This window comes from Protopterus annectens, chromosome 2.part0 (assembly GCF_019279795.1).
Source record: "Protopterus annectens isolate FY-2018-M chromosome 2.part0, PAN1.0, whole genome shotgun sequence".
In the NCBI taxonomy this organism is placed as follows: domain Eukaryota; kingdom Metazoa; phylum Chordata; order Ceratodontiformes; family Protopteridae; genus Protopterus; species Protopterus annectens.
Genome location: NC_056728.1, coordinates 402260698 through 402275524, shown reverse-complemented (window position 1 = coordinate 402275524; position 14827 = coordinate 402260698).

The following is a 14827-nucleotide window of genomic DNA, read 5'->3' as shown; positions in this document are numbered from 1 at the left end:
GTATCAACTGCATGGGTGGGTTATTCCAAATGTGGGTCCTATCTGCTTCTTAAAGAATTATCTTTCTCTCTTCCTGCCATCTTGATAGAACAGAAGGGGAGATGTTGATGTGGTGTGATTCCTTTTCTAAGTTTGAAGGTTTTTACCTTTTATAAGCCTACATCTCTACTATTGCTAACAGCTGTCTGTTAAACAGTCATAAGTACATGCTCAGCCTTGTCTAATGTCTTTTCTTTTAGTATTTATCAACTTTCTATCAGATAACTATGGAGTTGCAATAGGGATAACCAAAAAATGCCAGATTAGAACACTAAAGGTAAGGCCAGACCATGTTAAAACATAGCAGAGCAGTATAATGACCACCCGAAGCTGGAATAAGTGACCCCAAAATGAGTTTAGAACACATCCTTAGTGGATGGTCTACACATATTGACAAATATGTGAAGGAGATATAGTCCATGGTTTGTAACAGTCAAAGCTGCAAACATTGTTTTAATGGTTGATGTCCTGGCTAAGAGCAAGATGAACACTTCCCACAGAATCAAAGAGAAAATGCTTAATCTTACTTTAATAATACCTTACATCATGCTAAAAACATTTTCATTATAGAAGGTCTCTTGAAAAGCCTCTTTAATGGATTCTGAGAACTGTATAGGAGATGGCACAGGTGCAATGGAACTCCTGTAAAGTAGTAGCACACTAATTTGCCCAGACATAAAGCCAGACAGGAAATGCTCTTACAACTCATAGTCAGAAGAAAAAGACAACAGATGTCTTCTGTCAGGCTACCTATCAATAGTATGCAGCAGAGATTGAATTTATTTTTTTTCAGCACATACACCACGGTGCATGTAGTAACCAAAGTTATGTCCACCACTTCCACCGATATAGGAAAAGCAGTTTTTGAAGACTGTAAAACATGGCTCACATTTCAGTCATTCTACTATGCATTAGTGTTATGGTTACTTTCCCAAATGTTTTATCAAATATCAGACGCCTATCTGGTATCATATGGTTCTTTCTTTGACCTACTTGTTTTCCTCCCAGCTGACCTCCACATGGTTATAGCATTGTCTGGGGCTGGGGCTATATAGACACAGTTGTAACGTTCAAACTGCCATTAATACCAATAAGTTATCTCTTCTGAGATTTGCTGTCCAGTCATTGGTATGAGATATTACCCACTCAGAAGTAGGACAAGGAAATGAAAAAATGTTTTAATAAAGGCATTAATATGCTTTATGTCACTTCATACTTCAGAAAATTCTATTCCGTTCTTCAGTAGAACCTTAACATAGATGGTAACTTGTTTTTAGTTTCTTCACACATGCCTAAAGCTGTACTTGTTTTTTGCAAGACAGCTAATGCAGAGATTTTCCTTTTCACAAGTAAATTACTTTATTATGAAAATGTCTTTCTTCTATTTCCCTGCAGCCTGTTAATGTGTTAGGCACATGAGGCAACTCAGATGGGTTGATAATTCTCATATAAATAATTGTACAGCGGTTTATAACTTCATAGAGGGGCACTTCTAATTATTTTATAGCAGAATATAGTACTTTTTAAAATTACATTTAACAGCTGCTCTTGGTCATGGTTGTTTCTCATCAGGATCTGATCTAGTACTGTATTTTGCAGAAGACAGTATGAAAGGAGTGCATTTATAATGTACTTTCCATCTAATACATTAACTTCTGTATCATGACAAGAAACATCTGAGTAAATCAAATGTATTGGTTTTGTTTTAAGAGAAGTACATTTAGCTTGCATTGAATGTACTATTAAATTATTGGAACAATTTTCATCTGATAAACATAATTTTGTGAATGTCTTTTTGTCTAATCCAATGGTGAAAAACAGTTTTGGAAAACAGAAAAGAAGTTTTTTTTGGTTGGGGGGTAAGTTTTTCCCTATTCTCATGTGGGACAACTTATACATATACCAACTATGATGTCACATAAAGTGTTATTTCAATGATTGCTGAAAGTCATTTTTGGCGATTAATATTTGACCAAATGGGATTCAGCAAAAATGCTTTCAGCAGATTGACAGGTTCCCAAATTATTTTAATGGAAAGTAACTGTCAGACTTGACATAACTCCAATATAGAATTGAAAAAAAACTGACAGTGTGTCAGTTTTAGCAATTTTACTATCTCAGATTTATAGTCGCATTGTTTCTTTTGTCCCCTGTACCAGTTGCTGACATATGCATAAGATAACTAACAAATAGCAGAGGATAGATGTCAACAAAAGTGTTTTCACTGCTTAATCATTCTGAGGTAGCCATCTTATTCATTCTGTATGCTGAGGAAACAGTACTTTTCATCAAAAGACAGGGTACAGCACTTTAATCTTTGAACATTCCTCCATAGCCAGTAGATAAGGCCAATTTAAAGCCAATTGCTAATGCAGACAACACAGAGTAAAAACAGGTCTTCCACAGTATAGCCGATTGTTGTTTCCTTAATCAGAGACTTAGTGATTAACTTAAGTTGATATGGACAACAGTATAGCATTTTTGTAAGTGTAGCTTGTCTATGTCTTGTGGTTACCTCTGTTTTGATGCCTAATGTGTCTGAGGCCTCATCAAAGCAGGAGCAAACTAATTTATGTTTCTTTCTGGTATTTACACATTGTTTTTCACTGTATTTATGAATATTAATAACATATTTCTGCATTTTCCATATCATGAGACTTAGTGTCACAAATTTAGTTCAGGATAAGCCATTTTATTAATTATAAATATACAATGCCATCCTTTCAGCAGTAGTTTTATGTTTTAACCTATCTACCAGAATAGAAAAGTCTTGGTAATTCTTGCAATTTAATTATAAAAAGGCCCTATAACTTTTGTCTGTAAAAATCTGTGAAGATGTTTGTTTATCATTGTGTAGTTTTTATTCTCTTATGCCCAGTTTGGTCTCAACAATTTTATATTATCCTTTTGGTCTGTAAAGGAGCCTACTTATGGTAAGATGAGGGGGTGTTATAAAAAATAACTCAATTATTTTGGACATGTTCCATTAATGGCTGCTCTGTAGCAATATAGATGTTTTGTCTGTCATTTATCCTTATACAATTTAAATTTGCAATCCATAAAAAATGTTATATTTTCCTGATCTTCACATACTACAAACCATTCATGTTCCACAATGTTTACCATTGTTAACTAGACAATTATGACTCTCTACCCAATAACTGACAAATTTTGTATAATTTTATTTTTCTTTTTTGTTTTAGAAATTGGCTATTGCTCATTAGTGGAATGAAAAGGCTGAAGCATTAATCATGTTCAAATATACAAATGGGCATGACTGACTCTGAAACTGAATAGGAATCAGATAGCTGACTGAATGGATATTAGAAGTATCAATTCATTTATAACACTAACTGTAGAAAAGATAATTAAGTTGGATGGACTATTTGTTGGAAAAATGCTGGCAGAAGGTAAAAAAGAAGTATATTCTTGTAGTGTTGTGATCATCCACCTGGTTGTGATAACAGAAAGCAAATGAAAATGTTTGTTGGTTATCACAACCAGTGTTACTAGTCATCAGGCATAGATAAAATTTCAATAAGGTTAAACTTTTAAAAGTAATGCTGTTGCCTTTGTTCACTTTTTTTCAGGTACCCAGTTTTTAAGTGCAATAAATATCATACTGTCACGTGACCTTTGAATAAGTTAATAGTATTTAACCTAGGTTACCGTAAGTTCTTTACGTTTCATAATACAATTAGCAGTATTTGTTGTCATTCACTTTATAAGTCTACAAACTGAATTTGCAAACAGTGGCACCTTGTTGATATGCTAATGCAGTATGTATAAACCAGAAGTGCTAATTTTCACATGTATGCAGCCTGAAAAGATTTGCCCAAGAACACTATGCAAAGCTTTTGAATCAGAATGACATTTATTGGCCAAGTATGCATGCATACAAGGAATTTGACTCCCGTTTCACTTGTTTCAGTGACGCGCCGGGTATGAATTACATAAATGGGATACATACAACTATTAAGAAAAAGACAAACAACATACATGCAACTATTAAGAACAAGGCAAAAAGTAAATATACATATAAATATACACACAAGGTGCAAAGTGCAACTCAGTGCAAGAAATGCTGAAATAAACTCTGAAAGAAGCAAGTATTAACAGTATGTAAATATACTGCACACATACCAAGTCTGCACATGTAGAAGTCTGCTGTGACTTTGTAAATTACTACTACGGTTACCAGCAAGTAGGGCCTTGTACAAATATTATGAGATTTCCCTGTGAGAAGCTGCACATCCCCTGGCATAGCAGTGTTGGCAAAGTGAATAAACCCACTCTTACCTCCCGTCTTACTTAATAGGTGTCCAGTGATGAACACCAGTTTATTTTATTTACATGGTTGGAAAGGGGGTCAATAGGAAAGTTAGAGAAAGGAAGAATAGAACAAAAGGAAAAAAAAAGAGTAAGATGCCAAAAGAGTACTGTGTTGGAGTAGGTAGGAGAAATAAAATATATACGTGAAAATGGGAAAGAATATAGGAAAATAAAGGCAAGGATATCAATTAAGGAAGATATAAATATTTATAACAAAAATGAAAAAAAGCAGAACAGACAAGACAGACAGAGATTGGTGACCAGACAATAGGCACAGTTCACAAATGAAAGCTGAGACAGATAAACAGGGAGTGCCTGGTGATGGTGAGAATGGGGGATAACTCACAGCCGTATGGGTATTAAACAGTAAGATGGGCATATAGATGATGGGAGGTAGGGAGCACAGGACTGGCATATGCCAAACAGCCCAGAAACCTTTACTGAGAGCACTGTCCATTGGCATCTAGTAGAATGGACCAAATGTTGTGAAGAGGTCTTTTGTGGCTCAAGTGATTAAAGTCTGCTGGTTTGTGTTTTTTTTCCCACTGCAGGAGGTGCTGGAACGGTCACCGCTGCCTTTCTAGTACACTCTCAACTGCAGCCACCAGGCTGCTCCTACTGGTAGAGATGACTTCAGATGTACAGGGTGAAGGAAACACTGCTTCCCCCAAATGAACAGACCTAGGGTGTACAGAGAGTGGTGATCTCACCCTCACAGCAGCAGGAGACTGCAGCTAAGCTGTCACGGGCTGCTCTGGACCTATAGAGAGATACACAGAGGGAAAGAAAACAAACAGCAATATAATGCCAATGAATAAATAACAGCAATTAACTAAAAAGTGGCTAGAGGAAAGAAGGGTCACATATGGGGTCAGGGTTTCAGTTGCTCTTTTCTCCTGTGGTAGGTACAGTGGTTGAACACTGTTTTTTTTCCAGGACTGCACACCAAAAGTGAATAAGGAAAAGGGCATTGTTAGCACAATACAAACATCGCTAAGTCTTTTAAAGAATAACAGTATGTTGAACTGGTATTGAATGTCCTGTCACAGGTGGAGTCTTCTCATGGGACTTAATGATACAGGCCATTTCCTGAACTGTAAGTACTTAGGGTATGCTCTCAGACAGCTGTCTCATGTACATAACCCACCCATCAGAAAAGTGTTGAATAAAACTTTTGGAAGCTATGGCTGTATCACTTTTTATGTGCATGTGCAGTTCCTCCCCAACTGACTGCCTTAAGTGATCCCTGGCTTGTCAAAACATCAAGCTTGTTTTTAAGCTCTGTGCTTCTAAAGTGTGGTCAAACAATCCACTTATGTTGTACTGTTGAACTCAGAAAAAGGGTGAAACATGGCATGTTCGCAGTTAGTGGGGTTTTACTTTATTGGCCTGACTGCACAAGTAAAAGCTTAAAAAAGTTAAATGGGCATTCAAAAACGTTGAATTTAAAATACTGGTATGTCCATACAGTGTCATTTCCATATATTTATTTTATTTTATTTTACATTTGTTTACCGGGATAGTCCAACTAGGCTAGTAGCCCATTTTCAGCGGAGGTCCGGGGAGAAAGGCTCCAGAGAAAGTAACATAATTAGCAAATTAGTTATACAGAGATAGTAAAACATTAGTAGTTAAAGCAAAAACATAGATAGCAAATGTTACACACACATTACAAAAATAATGGCAGGTAGATAGTAGAGCATGGTAGTATAAAGCTAAATCTTGCTATCAAATATTATCTTCACATTACAGGGTCACAGCAGGTTCATACTTTCATCAAATGGCAACTAAGAAATGCAAGTACAGAACTGGTATAAAATAAGTTTGTGATTGCATATGAACTACTGAAGGGAGTGAATGAGGCAAGAAAGGGAGAAGGAATGAGATTATCCAGGGGCAATACAAGTGCAGAGGCAGTTATTGAAGAGATATTCTTTGAGTAGTTGCTTAAATGCAATTTTGGTGGGGGTGGTAAGTATTTTTTGTGGAATATAGTTCCAGATTTTGGCATTATGATTAGCAAATAGAGCATCACCAAAAGAGTTACTAGATTTGTGGCTTTTTAGTAGCAGATTATTGGATGACTGAAGTTTACGGGTGGCATAGTAGGGTTGGACTAGGATTTTTAGAGCTGGACAGGCATCTGATTAATAAATGACATTATGAGCAATTGTCTGTTAGCTAAGTGATAGAAGATGTGGTAGTTCTAGCCATTATAGTTGTTTTAGGGCAGTGCAGTGGTGTGCTCTATTAGGGAGGTTGGCAGTGAAACAAGCAATTTTGTGGTAGCAAGTTTCTAGCTTGGAGAGTTCTGATTTTCTAAGGTTAGTGAAGATGGGGTAGGCGTACAGAAGTGTGGACAGAAAGTGGGTTCTAGCTAGGGACAGTTTGGTGAGAGGGGTAAGGAATGTTCTGGACCTATATAGGCAGCCGAGTTTAATGTGTATCCTCTTGACAGTAAGGGCTATGTGTTTGTCATATCTTAATGAGCTGTCTATTGTGACCCCTAGCAGTTTAATGTTATCTACTGCTTCGATTTTGGTGCCATTAGAGGAGAGAATATAGAGAGTGGAAGGGGTTTCTGGGGATTTATTATGTGTAAATATCATAAGCTTTGTTTTGTTGGGTCCCATGGTCTAGTCACATACCTGGTCAGCATACTGTTTTACCTTGGAAGATCTAACAATGCCTGTATTGTGCTAATAATGCTCTTTTTTTTCTTAGTCCCTTTTTGTTTTGCAGCACTGGGAAAACAGTGCTCAACTATTGCACCTTCCATATGTGGTTTAAGGTATTACACGATGCAAACTCTAGCTTTGTTGAATCTTTCTTGTAGTTTCTGCTAAATGTTTTAGCTGTGTAACCTTTTTGCCTTTGGCTTCTATGTGATAATCAATGGAAAGCCAGAATAAATGCAAAAAATGTATTGCAACTGAAGTTTAAAAGTGCATCTACAGCACTGTTAAGAGAAACGCTGTTAATACTAGCACCTGTCATTCAATCCGCAATTTCAGCTTAAACACCTAGGAATGTTTTTTTATCATTATAAGGTACAGTGAGATGTATTATGATTTTAATTGTCTTTGACATATCGACATTGTGCATAAACATGACAAAATTTAATGAAATACCCAGCATCAAGCTCTTTGAAGGCCAGACACCCACAACCCTTCACCATATAACATATGACAGGCAACTCAGACATGCCATGCAGTGTTACTCCCATAGCTAGCAATACCCATTGCATTATTCTTAGAATCAACATCAAACAGCAACAGGGAACAAGGCAAGTGAGATAACATCTCTCTTGGGGCGGATCACATTCTCATGGAGACACTTAAGACCTAAGGTGAATGTCTAATTAGAGAAGGAAGCCTTAGACATGCTGAGTGTACTAACACATGGAACCAAGTGATGGCAGACATACATGCTATTGGAGGAAGAAATCATACATTAGCCCAGTGTAGGAATAAAGCCAATGACATGGTGTTTCAGCCCAGAGTAAAGCAGGGCAGAGTGCAATTGCTTACAATACAACTTGGCAGGGGTCCATTACAACTGCTTGTAAGACCACAAGTGAGATTTGGGAAGCCTGACACCTGATGATGGGTATCTGATGTCCCTTTGCAGTTCTGATTATGATGATGATGAGGATAATAGCATAGGTACTATTCAAGGTGGCATGTATACTGCCCATTTAATATACCCACTATGCATCCATAGCTGGTAGAGCAGGTTACTATTATCATGTAGTAGTTTGGACACCATGACAGTTAACTTGTTTGTAGGCAGATTCCACTGCCATATACTTGTTTCAATGCCTTTTCACCACAAAACATTGCATGGCATGTTCAAATTTTTAACCTGTACTACTAAATAGACAGGAGTTTGCAGCTGCATGAGTAATGCACCATACAATAGCAATGGATTTATCATTTCTACAGGTGTGGCAGATACAACACCTTCAATGATAGACTGTGATGCAGAACAGCAAACTGATGTTAACAGCCATATGTCTGCTGCTGCTGCTGATGATGATGATGATGCCATTAATCTCATACTCATGATACAGCCTGAGGACTGTGGTACACAGTCACCAAATGTACTGGCAGACCCTCACCACAGCATGTTGATGACACCAGCAAGGGCAAGGCTAGGCTAGAGGTAGTTTATTAATGGTGCATTCTTTTACCAGAAGGGGTTGAATCCCCCAAAACCCCTACCTATCTTTCAGATGCATATGTGGAACTTCTGGAAGAGCACAGGACAATGTTCAGAGGTTGGAATATCCACTATGTAGGCTGCCCACAAAGTTAATGATCACAGCTGTTTCTTGAGATATGTAAGGCATTGTCTATGTAGCACCAAATACATCAGTACTTTATCTGGGCACATGCTAGTGCTATTGAGAGTCACATAGAGATCATAAGAGTGTTGAAAGGAATAACGACATCCACCAATACACCAAAATAATTTGTGATAATGCTCTTCCAAAGTAATTGTGTTCACACTGGATCCATGTCAGCCTGTGTTCGCACAGTTGTGAAGACTTACCAGGCATATATGGCTAACACAGTTGATCAAGGAAGGGATTGGGTCTGCACATGTGTAACCCAGGTAGGGCATGCACCATAGGTGGCCCAGTTAACTCCAGCTTCGTTGCATGTAATTTCATTCTTAGACAGGGTTGGATGCCATTAGAGTTCAACAGTAGATGGAAGGACATCTCAGCCAAGGTTATGTTCATGCAGTACCAGCCCATCTCTGTCAGGGGACATCACAAAGGCCAAAACCAAAAGTTGGCTGTCAGTGGAAAACAGGCAAAAATATTTTTAGAACAACTTTATTAGCACTTTTGTTTAGTTGAATCACCAAACTTCATCAGATAACCTCCTAATACACCAGTTCATTATTTATATTACTTTTAAAAGTGTCACATGTTATTAACAGCCAATAGATATTCATAACACATAATTAAAACTTCTTCTTAAACATATATTCATATATAAATTCATAAAACCTATTAAAACATTCACTTATTTTTCTTAATAATTAATTTACTTTCCCATCTATCATACACTTTTAATTTTAAAAGACTGTTTATTGATATCATATCATTTAGACCGGGGGTACTTGCATTCAGGTAAATTTGCCACCATGTTTCGTTATTCTCCAAATTCAACTTCCGAGGTCCCCCTCTGGCATCCTTCACAACCTGATTTACTACCAATAATTTAAAACCATGTGTAGGGCATTTTTTAAGATGTTTATACAATGCATTTGTGTCCTTATGATAAATGATATCGTACATGTGTTCATATATTCTCTGGGACAATTTCCATTCAGTTTTACCCACATAAAACCTTGAGCATTTCAGACAAAAAGCGATATATACAACCCCTTCTGTGTAACATTTCTGTTGTCATTATTATTACTACTATTAATTTCCAATAGTAGTAATAATAATGACAGAAATAATAATAATACAAAAATGTTTTGCCCTTTTGTGTTGACTTATCACAGTAATAGTACGATTATAAGAGATATACTTTTAAAGAATTGGAGTATAATTAAAATGGGTGAAAATTTAGTAGAAAAACTGGGAACTAATCCAAATGTAGTATATAGGAGGGGCTTAAACTTTAAAAACATTTTGGAGAGACAAGTACAGGGTATTAAGGTAGGAAAGATGAGTCCTTGTGGGATGTGTAATCAATGCCAGTATGTTTTTAATGGATCAAGTGTTCAAATTACAAACAAAACTATGTAAAAGGGAAATACAGTTGTTACATACAATGTGGCTGTATATATCGCTTTTTGTCTGAAATGCCCAAGGTTTTATGTGAGTAAAACAGAACAGAAATTGTCCCAAAGAATATATGAACACATGTATAATATCACTCATCATAAGGACACAAATGCATTGTATAAACATCTTAAAAAATAATCTACACATGGTTTTAAATTCTTGGTAGTAAATTAGGCTGTGAAGGATGCCAGAGGGGGACCTTGGAAGTTGAATTTGGAAAATAAAGAAACATGGTGGCAAATTTACCTGAATGGAAGTACCCCCTGGTCTAAATGATATGATATCAATAAACAGTCTTTCAAAATTAAAAGTATATGATAGAAAAGAAAATGAATTATTAAGAAAAATAAGTGAATGTTTTAGTAGGTTTTATGAATTTATGTATGAATATATGGTTAAGAAGAAGTTTTAATTATGTGTTATGAACATCTATTGGCTGTTAATAACATGTGACACTTTTAAAAGTAATACAAATAATGAACTGGTGTATTAGGAGGTTATCTGAAGAAGTTTGGTGATTCGACTAAATGAAGGCGCTAATAAAATTGTTTTAAAAATATTTTTGCCTGTTTTCCACTGTCAGTCAACTTTTGGTTTTGGTCGTTGGTCAGTATTGATGTTGTGTGTTTGCAGACATCACAAAGGCCCAACTCTCATAACAATTCAGTGTTAGGCCTTCATGACAGCACCCATTTCTATTCTGTCAGACCTTTCCCAATGGTATCATTAGAGGACATCGTGTATGGCATAGTCCAGATATGCCCTGCACATCCGATATCATACATGCTCCAAGAATCTTCCCAGTCTGCAGCACTGGCAATTAAGCAGAGCACTTATACAGGTTAAGGAAACCCAAAGTAAGGAAGACTTTCAATAAAATGTTAATAATCAAAAGTATGCATTAATCTGTTAGGAAAAATAAAAGAAAAAATAAATAAATAAAACAAAATTCTAGCAACACACTACTTGCATCTTTGTACACATTTAAAAAAATCATTTAATCACATAGAAGAGTCGGACCTAATTAAGTAAGCAAAGCAGAATATCCTCAAATTTATTATTAAGCCTGTATCTGCATGAATGTATAGCTAATAGCTTCCCTGCCATTGTTTTACAAATGGCTGTAGTTCTATCCCACCTGTAACCCAAGACTTGTATTTCACATTCAAAGTGGTGAGAGAACTCTGTTTGCTGCACGATCTATATACAGACAGATGTCAGATGTGTAGCTAGGGTGGGGCAAGAGAGGCAGTTGCTCTGGCTGCAAAGGGTTGGGAGAGGCATCCTTCATCACGATCGCTCTCTCTCTCTCTCTCTCTTTCATGCAATATCAGCTTTTAAAAGCCAGTATTACATTTGCAGTTAAACCTGAGCACTGCAGCTCTCCATGTGTGGTCTAAACTGTAGTAACTGTTTGGTACATTTGTAGGAAACAGTTTGCTACAGTTTAATAGAAAAGTGTTTTTTTTAACTAAGACATGAGTGTCATAGCACTCCACGCAGACAGGATATAAACTGTAGCAACTGTTTGCAACATTTCTAGCAAGCAGCTTCCCACAGTTTAAAATAATTTTTTTTAACTAATACATGAGTGCTGCCGCACTCCATGCAGGCAGAGAATAAACTGTAGCAACTGTTTGCTACATTTGTAGCATGCAGTGTGTTATAGTTTAAAAATAATTCCTTTTTTATTTTTTATAAATATATGTGCAGAGCAGATGTAGGATCAGGAGCAGTGCACATAAATGGGACCTGAATGACTAGGACAGGAAGGGGGGAGAGTGCCATATATTTGGCCGACTGGTTGGTGTGCTAGTAGAAGGAACAGCAGGTTTTTTGTTGCTGTTGTTGTTGTTGTTGGAAGATTTGGTGGGGAGGGGGGTGCATGGATCTACCTGTAATAAGCTGAGCACTAAAATGCAGAGATTGGTTTAATGCAGTGAAGTGGGATTTTTTGTATGTTTTATTGCTGATCTGTGAGCTGGGGGTGTGAATCTGACTATAATAAGTTGATCTCTAAAATGTAAATATTGACTTAATACAGGGAAGTGCCTCTTTTTCTTTTTTCTTTGAGCTTTTTTTTTTGGGGTGGGGGTCTGACTATTAAGCCAATCTCTAAAATATAGAGGTCATCTTAATACAGTGAAGTGCCTTTAGTTTTGTTCTTCGAGCTTGGGGGTCATAAATCTGACTGTAATAAGTTGATATGTAAAATATAGAGATCAGTTTAATTCAATGAAGTGCTTTTTTTGGAGAGGGGTGGGGAGCTGGTTTGTGGTACCAACAAAGGGTACTGGTAGAGTCAGCTACACTTCTGGTTACAGAGATTCACTACTTTTAAGTTTATAGGCTTTCTAATTTGCTTTCTTCCTCAGCTCATCTATAACTACCGCTGAGCTGTATTCACACAGGGTCTTTGAATCAAGACTCTGAACAGTATCATAAGCACTAGCGGCTGGTGACTTCAAATCAAAGCAGGGCTGCAGCAGAAGACACCAGAATAGGATGGGGCCAACTAGAAAGAGGTGGGGTTAACTTCACAGGGCAGAGCTATGATACAGTGGGATCAACACTGATCATGATTACCATGCTACATAAAATAACTGTAGAATTACTATTTCACATGCTGAATAATCTACCAAATACTAAACTAAATTGCATTTCAGAGCTAATGAGGTGTTTAGGTTATGATATAACAGCACAAAACCTACACATCTCTAAAAATTAAAAAAGTGGTTGGTCTTGACTGCATGAAACTATTATGTGTACACAAAGTGCATTGTACTGGATCAGGTAATCTGCATTTTGTACAATGTCAAGTGAAAAGTAAGGAGATGTTGAAATCCCACTGTACTATCTTAATTTATTATTCACAATTCAAGGTCACTCCAATGCCTAATGTGTCAGTGGTTCTGAGGCACACTGAAACAGGCTTGCATGAAAAAATACACAGCAATCTTGCAAAGTCAGAATTACAACAGTAAACAACAGGGCCAGTCAACCCATTTCTTACACAAACAGCCCCCCCCCCCCCATTACCAAACAAAAGTATCTGCTTTGGGCCTCTTAGGATTAAATTAACATGCATGCATTAATTACATTTAGTTGATGGAAAAATTAGTCACAATTTATATGTGCCAGCTCGCCTTGCACAACTACACATTTCTTTTTATTTATTTTACTTTTGCTCAGCCAGGTGTGTCCAACTGTTTTCAGTCAAAAAAGAAACTTTTAAAATAAATGTCTGGGGAGAAAAGCTTTAACATATTACAAACATTTTTAAACAGACATTCAGTATATACATGAATAGATATGAAAAAAAACATACATTAAGAATGATTCCTACATTTGATGATTAGACTACATTCATCTGAAAGTACAGACAACTATTACAGTCTTGCAAAGCTAGAATTACAACAACAGTAAACAGCAGGGCCAGTTGCTTCATTCACACATAGCCCCGATCCTTATTGCCCACCTCACAAACAGTATCTGATTTCATCTTGTGAGGTTAAAAGACAAAAAAAAATAAAAAGGATACAAGGCAACACTGTTATTAATATATGTATTTTTTCACTTAAGCAATAGCCAAAGTTCAGAGCTTCTGGTCCATCTTACTTCACTCAAATGCACGTTACTCTTGCAAAGCAAGTCAGAAGTGCAACAGTAAGCCCAGTCATTTCATTCACACATACTAGACATAGCCCCCAGCCCAACTGCCTACCCACAATATCTGCTTTGATCCTACAAGGTTTAAAATACTGAAAAGAGAACACAATGGTTACATTACTGTATTTCTTTCACATCACATAATCAAGAGCTTGCAGATGATCTTACTGAAGTTTACTCATGCACACTTTAGTCATGCAAGGCTAGAGTTTTAACAACTAAACATCCACACACCATGTTAAGTTTTCACACTTGACCCTGCAAAAAGATTAAATTAAAAAAACAAAAAAAATTTAATGCACAAGCAGCCCCTAAAACACAGTGCATACCTAGTATTTGTTTGACCACTGCCAGGATATTTTATTAGAAAAAAAGACATCCACAGTCAAGCTGCCTCCAAAGCACACTGCCTCCTTCATATCTGGCTAACCCTGTCAGGATATTGCATAAACAAATCATCAACAGTCCCTAAAACACATTGCCTCCTAGTCTCTAGTATCTAGTTATTCCTGTCAGGATTTTATATACAAAAATATCCATAAGCAGTCTCTGGTTCACCCTGCCAGGATATTATATTAAAATATCCATCAAGAGCCCGTAAAACACATTGAGTCCTTAGTATCTGATTCACTCTGCAGGTTATTATATTAAAAATCAATCAGCAGCCCCCAAAACACATTGGGTCCTTAGTATCTGGTTAACCCTGCCAGGATATTATATTAAAAAAGCTTCCATCAACAGCTCCCCAAATATACTGCCAACCTACTAGTAACTGGATGACCCTGTCAGGAAAAAAAGTATATATGTTTCAACTGACTGACTGATAATAATTATTATCAAATCAGTCAGTTCACAATTATGTGCAAGCATTTTTTCACTCACCTTATCCAAAAACTAAATATACCTCTTGGTCCAATGACTGCACAATGCACATAAACCGTGGGAAGGGAATTTCAATAGATTCCTTTCTTTATACAC